At 35.6% G+C, this 10,556-nt stretch overlaps 1 pseudogene; it reads left to right on the top strand.

Annotated features, from left to right (window-relative positions):
- The first annotated feature begins 510 nt into the window (after positions 1-510).
- LOC130883860 (60S ribosomal protein L17-like) lies at positions 511-7,634 on the top strand (annotated as a pseudogene).
- The last annotated feature ends 2,922 nt before the right edge of the window (positions 7,635-10,556 follow it).

Genomic DNA, 10,556 nt, shown 5'->3' with positions numbered 1-10,556 from the left:
AGAGCAAAGAAAAATAAGCCATGTATAGATGGAAAATAGACAGAGAGTCTGGATAATGTATATTTTTGTGTTTTCTTTAATTTTTTTGACTATGAATGAGCTAAGTACAGTTTCATTGTGCAGGCTGCTAAGCTAAACCAGCATATATACTTTCAAGTTAATGACTTCAAAATTTGGTTCTAAGGATATGTTGCTTTAGAAAAGAGGTTCTGCTTTTGTTTCCACAGAGGATGAGAACCTATGAATGCTTTCCAGACTAATGTGGTTTGATGGACCAAGACCTCCTGAAAGTTCTCCGTGAACCCCAAAATTACTTTGCACAAAAAGAGTAGGATGTAGTTTGGAAAAAACTATGCCCAAATTCCCAAATATTATTTATAAATGTTTCTTTACATATAAAGGTATGCTATAGAGATGAATACTTTGCATTGGTATGGATCTTGGTTTATTGATACAAATTAAGATCAATTTTGTTCTCTTCCTATAAGCGGCCAGAAGTGACCTGTGAAGATGGTTTGCTACTCTCTTGATCCAGAAAACCCTACAAAATCATGCAAATCGAGAGGATCAAGCCTTCTGGTTCACTTTAAGAACACCCGTGAAACGGCCCAGCCATAAAGGGTATGCATATCGGAAAAGCCACCAAGTATCTGAAAGATGTCACTTTGAAGAAGTAGTGTGTGCCGTTCCGACAGTACAATGGTGGAATCGGTAGGTGCACCCAGGCCAAACAGTGGGGCTGGACACAGGGTCGGTGGCCAAAGAAGAGTGCAGAATTTTTGCTGCACATGTTTAAAAATGCAGAGAGCAATGCTGAACTGTGAAGGGTTTAGATGTAGACACTCTGGTCATTGAGCACATCCAGGTGAATAAAGCACCTAAAATGTGCCGACGAATTTACAGAGCTCACGGCCGGATTAACCCATACATGAGCTCCCCCTGCCACATCGAGATGATCCTCGCTGAAAAGGAACAGATTGTACCAAAGCCAGAAGAGGAGGTTGCACAGAAGAAAAAAATATCCCAGAAGAAACTGAAGAAACAAAACTTATGGCACCAGAATAAATTCGACATGAAATAAATGCAGATAAAAGAAAAAAAGATCAATTTTGTTATGTGTATATTTCTTCTCTTGATTAAGATTGTGTTTGTGAAGTTCATTTAAAATGTAATATATAATTAAGAAATACAGGTTAATAGATAATTATCTATAATCATCAAGCTTGTAGTCATGTTAGTTAGGTTTTCTAGATTTATAAAGATGGATTTCATTTAGATAAATAATATTCAAACATTCCAAAGACCAAAAACAACTTCTCGTAATAATGAGACACATCTGCTCCTGGCACCACCAATCTACTTCAAGAGGATGATGGGCATAGTAGGGACTCCATTTGGAATTTGCTAGCCATTTGGGCAAGAAACCTCTCTTGCCTTGACTGCTTGATGTTATGCTGTATAAACTGGACATGTAGGACACATAGAATTGCTAAACTTGCCAAAAGTAGGTGAGATGGTTTTTCAGGGTTCTTACTTCATGAGAAAACTTCCAGACGTTTTATAGGATACACCAGAAAGCAACTGATGAACTTTGCCAGTACAAGGCATAAGTCTCCTTCACCAGCAATGGGCAATGGACTTTGTAGCTCCCAACAAATGACCCAGTGAATTTTGTAACTTTAAGGACTAATCTGTGCCTTGTAATTTTTGTTAACTTCCTAAGTCTTATGATGCTCTTTCTTCTCTATAGAAGGAAATGCATTAAGCCAGGGAAAGCAATTACAACACAGGGGATCACAATAATGCCGAGGAACTTAGGAAATTTTGGGGAGTGGGAAATTGCAGATAAAGATTTTTTCCCCTAAACATGCATAGGACATGCTGCCTTGATAAGTTGTTCTTGCCTCCAGTCTCCATAGAACTGAATTTGTACATTTGTGTTGTTTAAGAACTGCTGAAATTTTTCTTTGTAATGAAAAAGATAAGGCTGTCAACAGATGCAGCTATGTTACTGATAGAGAATGCAAGCAACAGAACACCACGATTCCGTAAAACCCTGGTAGATTTTGAGGAAGAGCAATAATACCTTCCACTATGCTGAGATAAAATTCAAGGTTCTTTGACTCCAACTGTTTCTGCTTTCCGTTTTACCTCCTATGGATCTATCACATGGTATTTTTTGAATGATTGTTCTACCTTCCCACAGGGATAGAATAACTCATTATTCATGCTCTCTCTGTTTCTTTTCCTAACTTGAACAGCTGTTTTTTTTTCAGATAAGTCACCACTAAAATTCTTTTCATTATTCATTTCATATCTTAATAATTTAAAAAAACACTGTCTTACATAGCTTCCCCACAGGTTGATGACATATATAACTTCCAATGAGGACTCAGTCACCAATGACTTACAATCTACATGTAAATAATTAAATCCACATAGGGCATTGGAATCCTGATATTCTAGAAGAAAAACAAACAGGATATTTTCCACATATACATACTGAAATTTTTGGTCTTGACATTACTAAGGAATGGATGATAACTATGTTGAGGTTGTTCTTGAGTTCTCCACTATTGTTAAGGTCTATGTGACGTTGCACTGGAAAAATAGAAGGAAGAATGGCATTGAAAAAGTTTAATGATAAAATACTAATTAACATTGTGAACTTGAGCGTTCAGTCTTATTTATAAGTCAACCATAATGATATAATGATCCCCCCCCAGTTCTGACAAGTTCATTGCAGATGTGCTATGACCCTCACCTGACATGCCTATGGTGTATGCTCCAAATCAATCAAAGTGTTCTGAATTGATCACAGACCATTTTTTTATGAAAGTTAAGTTCAATCTTAAAGTTTTCATAACACCAACTAGACAGCTATTGCTGCCAACAATCACTTCCAGAAATAGTTAATTTTCTTAGGAAGTTTTTCTACCTTCAAATCTATAACTGATCACAACTTTAGAATGAAAGAGCCAGTGTGTATCAACTTTGCTCATAAAAATCAATCTTGAATCTCTTCTGTAGTTGGACTTTCTTGTTAAAATTTCTTTAAAATGCCAGCCTCTAAATAATGACAAGGAAACATGTTATTAATTATGAAAGCTTGGCCTTTAGCTTGGGCTTGTGTCTAACTTCATCTTATAAATTATCCTGTTTCTTTAATCCACATTCTTCAACCTTGTGATCCTTCTTCCTTAGTATCCTAAGTGTTTAGATTGAAGACAAGTACCACAAACTTTACCAGTTTTGTCATGTTTTAGGAAATATGCAGTGTATTTTGGTATATAAAATAGACGTAACATTTTTCTTTCTATATTTTGATGTATATGGGTTACTATTATGGTATAGTGAAATCATACTAGTTTTTCAATATTGCAGCCAATATTTCAGTTGCCATCACATAGTCACTGTTCCTGATTATATAAAGTACGAAATAATAGCTATACATTATGTCTCTGTACCTTATAAGTAGAAGATATACACCATAGCCCGTAACAACACATATTACCTGTTTTAAAGTGTATCAGTCATTGCTCAGTGCACATTGGTTTATTCTTCATCAAAACATGAAACTAAACTGATTCCTTGTCTCCCAATGATGAATTCTCATGACATTTTGTAAAAATAAGAAATCCTAAAATGACACTGACTTGTAGAGATAGAAATGCAACAAAGATATGAAGAGTATCAGAGTGAAATTTAAAAGAGTTGTTCATAGACTTGATGGAAATGCAGAGTCCTGAACTAGAGAACATGTCACTGAAACAAAGTAACCATGGGACATGAGGACACACAGGAGAAGCACTGTGGAGGAGAAGGATGAATAAGAAACAGCACTAGGAAGTCATTACAAAACAAAAACTCTCAGATGATCTATTGAGTATGGAAAAGGCAAAATGGTGACATCAATACAACTAAAGAAAATTGCACAATTCACTAAATTATAGATGAATTCCAATCCACATTTTGATGAATACAAAAAATGCTGTTCAAACTAACACTTATTCCCAATTAAACTGTTTTTTAAAAATAATATAATAAATTTTCAATGTTTTCATTGTTTCAAATAATAATGCTCTCAATAAACATGCATTTAAAAAACTCCCTTTCTCTATTCAAGGTTATAACAAGAATAAAAGGATTTTTAATATTTTAAAGAATAAAACTTCTAAATGTAATAGCAGATTTCTTTTTTCCATTAGTTACGAAAAGATTGTGCACAGTTGTAGCTTTTACAGATGCTTTTGTAGATCTAAACTAGCACGGTAAAACTACTGAATACCACTGTTCATACATACTATAGCACACAGACTCAATTAGAAATTAGACAATTTAGGTCAGTATACCTGAAATCGAAGCTGATGGTAAAATAAATTCTAAGTTCGTGAAGTTTTCTGTAAATCTTAACATCCTGTTTTTTTTTGTTTTTTTTTTTTTTTTTTTTTTTTTGAGACAGGGTTTGTCTGTAACTTTGGAACCTGTCCTGGAACTAGCTCTTGTAGATCAGGCTGGCCTTTACCTCACAAAGATCCTCTTGCCTCTGTGTCCCATGTGCTGAGATTAAGGGTGTGTGTCACCAATGCCCGGCTAATATCTTGCATTCTTAAGGGCAGATGTAGGACCAGGAGACAGAAAGAACATAGCTTACACTATTATGGGGAAATGTTATAAAACATGTTCTGCCTAGAGCAAGCTTGCTAAAACTAGAGAAACTTGGCTCTGTGTTTTTGGTAGTGAAAAAGTTAGTATCCCAGTGACAAAAATTCATTGATAGAATGCTATGGATTCAGAGAAATACTTCTATGTTTCTCAATATTTCTCTCCTGCTAGAAATTATCTAAAATAATTGTATGTCTCTATATGTGTCTCTGTCTCTCCCCTCTCTCTCTTACACACACACAACACAAACCTATAATATTTCCTAATTTAGTATCTCATTCTTCTATTATGATGTGTACTTTAAAATTTTTCAGATTTCTAAGACCCATAAATTAATGCAACAACTTTAAGTTCCTATTTATTTAATAAAACATTAGTTTGGATCTTCAGCAGAATAAGTAAGAAAGGGATCGTCAACTTGAAAGACTTCCTAAAGTTCTGAGCAATGGTAATAATCATACCTATGGTTTAAAGATTGGAACAGTCTTTTACAGTTTGCATGACTTTATCTTTTTCCTTCTCTTTACAACATTTCCAAAAAAAAGACAAAGTCTGTCTTTGCTTTTTAAATTTCCTTATACTATCTGTTTTTTAAAAACTAGTTTATAATACAGTTTGTATAATTTTTATGTACATCCAAGGGAGCAATCAATACAACTTCCTTTAAAATTGAAAGAGTGGTGTTCAACAACTCCTATAGGTCTGTGGCTCACTATTTTATCTCCAAATTCGAGAAGCAATATCTTGTAGGTAGATGGGATATGCAGAATAATAAGTAACTTGCTGGATGGGGTAAGGTGTCATTCAGGAGGCTGAGTCTTCTTCTCGGAGCTTTGAGGAGGAACAGCCATACAAAAATTTCTCCCACTTCTTTTAGATGCACATAGGTGATTGGCACTCAGAAATTATTGTTGCAATGAGATTACTTGTGGAGAAATCTCCTTCTTCCTAACACCAGCATATACTGTATGGCCGGCCCTCTATTGCAATCTTTTCTTCAACTAAAATGCTACATTCAATACTCCCCAACAGGAATATGGAAGATACTGGGGCTAACATAATCTCTGATCTTGGGTGGAGACTGTTGTTTGACATCAGTTCAAAAGAAACAAGTGTTTGGTGCAGTTCTTCTCTTAGGTAAAGCACGTGTTGATTCAGCATCATTCAGTCCATATCTATGCACAGTTGTGGACATATAAATATGCATATATATATATATGCATACATTTACTTGTAGCTCACATAATTGCTCTCTTATTTATCATCTTTTGGGCATCACTATGTATCAGTTCACCACTCACTATTTTATGACACATGCAATGCTTCATACCTAGGTGCTGTCTTTCTTCAACAAATTTATGGTGAACATTTAAAAACTACTGACATTTTGAATGTTAACTGAATTATAATAATAAAACCATTTTTCATACCACATGCAGTGATAAACTTCGAGGGCAAATAAATTTTACATTTAAATAAAAAGATGAAACTAAGCAAGTTTTAGAAAAAAGTGATGATCTTTAACTTCTATTCGGAGCAGAGGTTTTTGGTTCATACCCTACATAACTTATGGGTCAACTGGCCTTTACATAAGTTTAATTCTAGAAAGATCATCACAGAATTAGATGTTAGGTCCCTTTTCCAACATTTTCATACACTTCATTTAATTTGAACAATATTCTTGAAGTCAGCTTATGCAGAGTTGATCGTCATCAACTGTGTCATCAAAAAACATAGGCTGTCTTGTGTTATAGTTGTTACTTCTTTATGTAACAGTGTAGATAAATCAGTGTTTGTGTCAGGGACCAAGGTGTCTATGTCCCTTCCATTCCCCTAAACTCATGTTGGAGTTAAGTTGCCAAGGCTATGTGATAACAGCATTGAAAGAGGCAGATGATTAATACAATGTAAATGTTAAGTGTCAGATTAGTTGAAGTCATTAGGTTGACTTCACATGATAGAATTCTGGGAGCTTTGTATGAAGTGGAGAAGATATAAACACTCTCTGTCTCATGACTTGTGTTGATATATTATCATTCTGGCAACAAAAAAACAATCACATAATATGAGCAAAGGGGTCAAGTCCATGATGAAGAAACCGTTAACATGAGATAGTAGAGCTCACTGATTCCAGACTGAGAGCTAGGGAACCTGCGTAGTATCGAACTAGGCTTTCTGAATATGGTTGACAGTGTGTGGCTTGGGAAGTTTGTGGGGCAGCTGGAAGTGAAACAGTATTTATCCCTAGTGCATGAATTTGCTCTTTGGAGCCTATTACCTAAGGACGAATACCTTGCTCAGCCTAGATATAGGGAGAAAGGCCTTGGTCCTGCCTCAAGTGATGTGACATACTTTGTTGACTCCCCATGGGAGGCCTCACCCTCTCTGAGGAAAGTATAGGAAGTGGGGTGGAGGGATGGAGGTGGGGGAGTGGGACGAGGTAATGGAGAGGTAACTGGGATTGGTATATAAAATAAAAAAGATTTTTTTAAAAAATAAAATAAAAAGTATCAAAAGAGAAAGAAAGAAAGAAAGAAAGAAAGAAAGAAAGAAAGAAAGAAAGAAAGAAAGAAAGAGAGAAAGAAAGAAAGAAAAGAAAAGGAAAGGGAAAAAAAGCTAGGGAGCCTATAGAGCCTTGCCTTTTTGAAACCATCAGGCAAAATAAATCTTTATTTATAAAGTAGCCTGGTTTGGGCACTTTATAAGAGTGAAGAAGAAGCTGGGCGGTGGTGACACACGCCTTTAATCCCAGCACTCGGGAGGCAGAGGCAGGCGGATCTCTGTGAGTTCGAGGCCAGCCTGGTCTAGAAGAGCTAGTTCCAGGACAGGAACCAAAAGCTAGGGAGAAACCCTGTCTCAAAAATCAAGTAAAAAAAAATAAAAAGAGTGAAGAAGAAGAGACTTATAAAGCACTTCTCAACTTCTCAGTTCTAAAGCTATATGCTGGCACACAGAAATCAGTATTTTGACCAAGCCTTAGAACTTTGACAGTGATGGGTTTAAGAACCACATTATATCACATCTATTAGGTTTTGAGTTCTCTGAAAGCTCTAGATTTGATTTCCTATGTGTGTATCGTAGCTGTCTCTCCAACCCTAGCTCAATAATACAGGTAGTACTAAAGAAGTATATATTGATGAATGATGTGGTAGCTAATTTACTGCTTCAGCTTGCCTGGTACAAGGTGTGTATGCACATGGTACATAATTGAATACAGATATTTCATCTGTATTTTAATAAATAAAGTATGCCTGAAGAACAGAGAATAAAAGATTCCCAGTGGTCAGCCTTCCAGACAAGGCAGTGGTGACAACACTTTTAATCCCAGTAGCCACACCAGTTTCCTATAGAAACCTGGTGACAGTGGTGCATGCCTTTAATTCCAGACCTAGAGAGGAATATAAGACAGGAGACTCTCAGACACAATCTCATTCTGGGATTCTTGGAGGTGGGATCTCCATTTCAGACTGAGGTAAGAGCCAGTCAGGTTGAACCCCAATATCTGTCTCTGAGTTTTTAATAATTGTGCTCCATAACTATTCTGAGTGTTTCTTTCAAGTTATTTCTAGATAAAATAACATTAAAATGAGTAAAGAACATTGTCCTTGCTATTATGGGTGACCTTTATCACTCATTTGAAGACCTGGATAGGATAAAGAAAAAGTTTAACTAAGAGGAAATTTATTTTGCTCCAGTGAAAAATCTGCTTTCAGTCTTCAATGTATTCTGAACGACACCCTCAACTTACTGCAACTTAGAATTTTCAAACAAGTAGAAATAATAATAAAAAAAATCTGAAAAAATAATTTTGAGGTTCAAAAGTCAAGAAAGACAAACAAACAAACAAAAGAGATCATGTTCCTTGAGTGGGCTTCCAAGCGGGTTCACTGACAGCTGGTTTTCAAGGAGAAATTGTGTTCCATCATGCAGAGCACTTGTCTCTTTGTTGCCATTTCAGGAAGCTATGTATCAGGATACATTCAAGGGAAAAGTACAGATGTCAACACTAGCAAGACTTGAGTATGAGAACTGACATTTCACTCATACTAATACATGCAGAGACTGGGGCAAATTTTGTAATCTTTCTATACTTTTCATTCTTTAAAGTAGAAGCAAATATGCATCTTCACTATATTGCTTTGAGATTAACTTGAAAATGATATAGCCTATTCCAATGTCTGCAACCTGACTGATTTAGATGGGGAAGACAGTATTATCCCATCAGCATCGCCATGCTTTGCAGTAGAAGCAGGGTGTTAATTTTAGGAGTCATAAGTCCACTCATTCATGTGGATTGTTTTCAGGTTAAATCGAGAAACTTATTTCTGAAAATTCCTGTCATAGCACCTGGCAAGAGAATGCATGAAAATGCATGGAGGAGGTAGCATGAGATTGTTTTTATTTTATTTAAGTGAATATTTTAACTTCTTCTGAAATGAGAAATAACAGTCAAATTGATTTACATTTTCTGACATAATTTGTTAACTTACCAACTTTTTTATTTCCCCAATTTTAGCATTCTCTGTCTTATTTTTTCGTAAATTGACCATCGTCCACCTTGTAGCAACTAGGATTAAAAACTCTTTCATGTATTAGTCAGAATGCAAAGTATGTTTTCATCATTAGTCCTTTAAGGAAATTTTAAATTTGAGATGATTTTGTTTCCAAAAGGCATTGAAGTTGGGAGGTGGGCGCAGGTGGAAGGAAATGTATGATTCAAGGCATCTCTATAAGGGGACACTGGAACCTTGGTCCCTTCTGCCTCTGAGGTGAGCTTTTTGCACAACTGCAGATTCTCTGTTACATGCTGCCTCCTCGCAAGCCACCAAACAAGAGGTACAACGTAGAATGGAATTAAAGTTCCAAACCTGTTAGCAAAATATGCTTATTTTAGTTATACCGTGATTGTTTCAGGTATTTGTCAGAGCAGCAGAAAGCTTACTAACATGTGCACTGTTGTTCTTAAACATATGGAGGGAAAAGCCTGATGTCATCTGCTCACTGGGAGTTCCCTCTCTGCTGTAAGGGTTTCTCAACCAAAATGATCCTAGATAATTTCCTGGAGCATAAACTACCCTGACGGCTTATTAGTGGACAATATTTAAATGTCTATATTTAAGGTATTTGCTGTATAGAAATTCTTATTTCTAAATATCTTATTAGGATTATTTTAATATCTGTACCCTCTAACTTGTCTGTGATTATAGTAAAGCCACATCCAAATGTGCTCAAGAATGTTTTAATTTGACATAACATGCATTTCTAAGTCCCTCATAAAGAAGCAATAACAAAATGATTTATACATGCAAAGAATTTATTGCCTTAATATTTTCCAACGGCTCCCTAAATTATTAGCTTTGAAAAGAGGCTAGTAAAGCATTTAAATTTCTTAGTTAATAAGATTTTCCTCCAAAGATTATAATTCAGTCATTAATACCTGAGAAAAGCCTAAAAGAACAAACAAACTATTCAGATATATATTAGCACCAGATATACAGAAAGGGAAATCACAGTAGTATGTTTTAAATGGTTGTATTGTATTACTCTCCAAGGTGTTTCTTTCCTTCTTTGTATCTCATTGATTTGTATGCATGACATGATAACATCACTGGAGACTAAACAAATCAGGTTGAACTTAATATATCTTTATTTCACAAAGGTCACTGAATTGTCATTGTAGAATAAAGTGTTCTGGAAACATGGCCTGGGACTGCCTTTCTCCTCTCTTTGTGAGGAGATGGACACTTTGGTTCATATTGTAAAAGGGCAAATTTGCATACACCTAACATTTTGATTTTCAGTGAAGATATTAAGACAGCCCCTCCCCTCCAAAGAAAGACTGGTCAACTTTCCTTTCCAATTTCTCTAGCTTAATAAAAGCAAAAATTGTC

Source organism: Chionomys nivalis, chromosome 1, assembly GCF_950005125.1.
Source record: "Chionomys nivalis chromosome 1, mChiNiv1.1, whole genome shotgun sequence".
Lineage (NCBI taxonomy): Eukaryota > Metazoa > Chordata > Mammalia > Rodentia > Cricetidae > Chionomys > Chionomys nivalis.
This window is presented reverse-complemented; position numbering and strand designations above follow the sequence as displayed.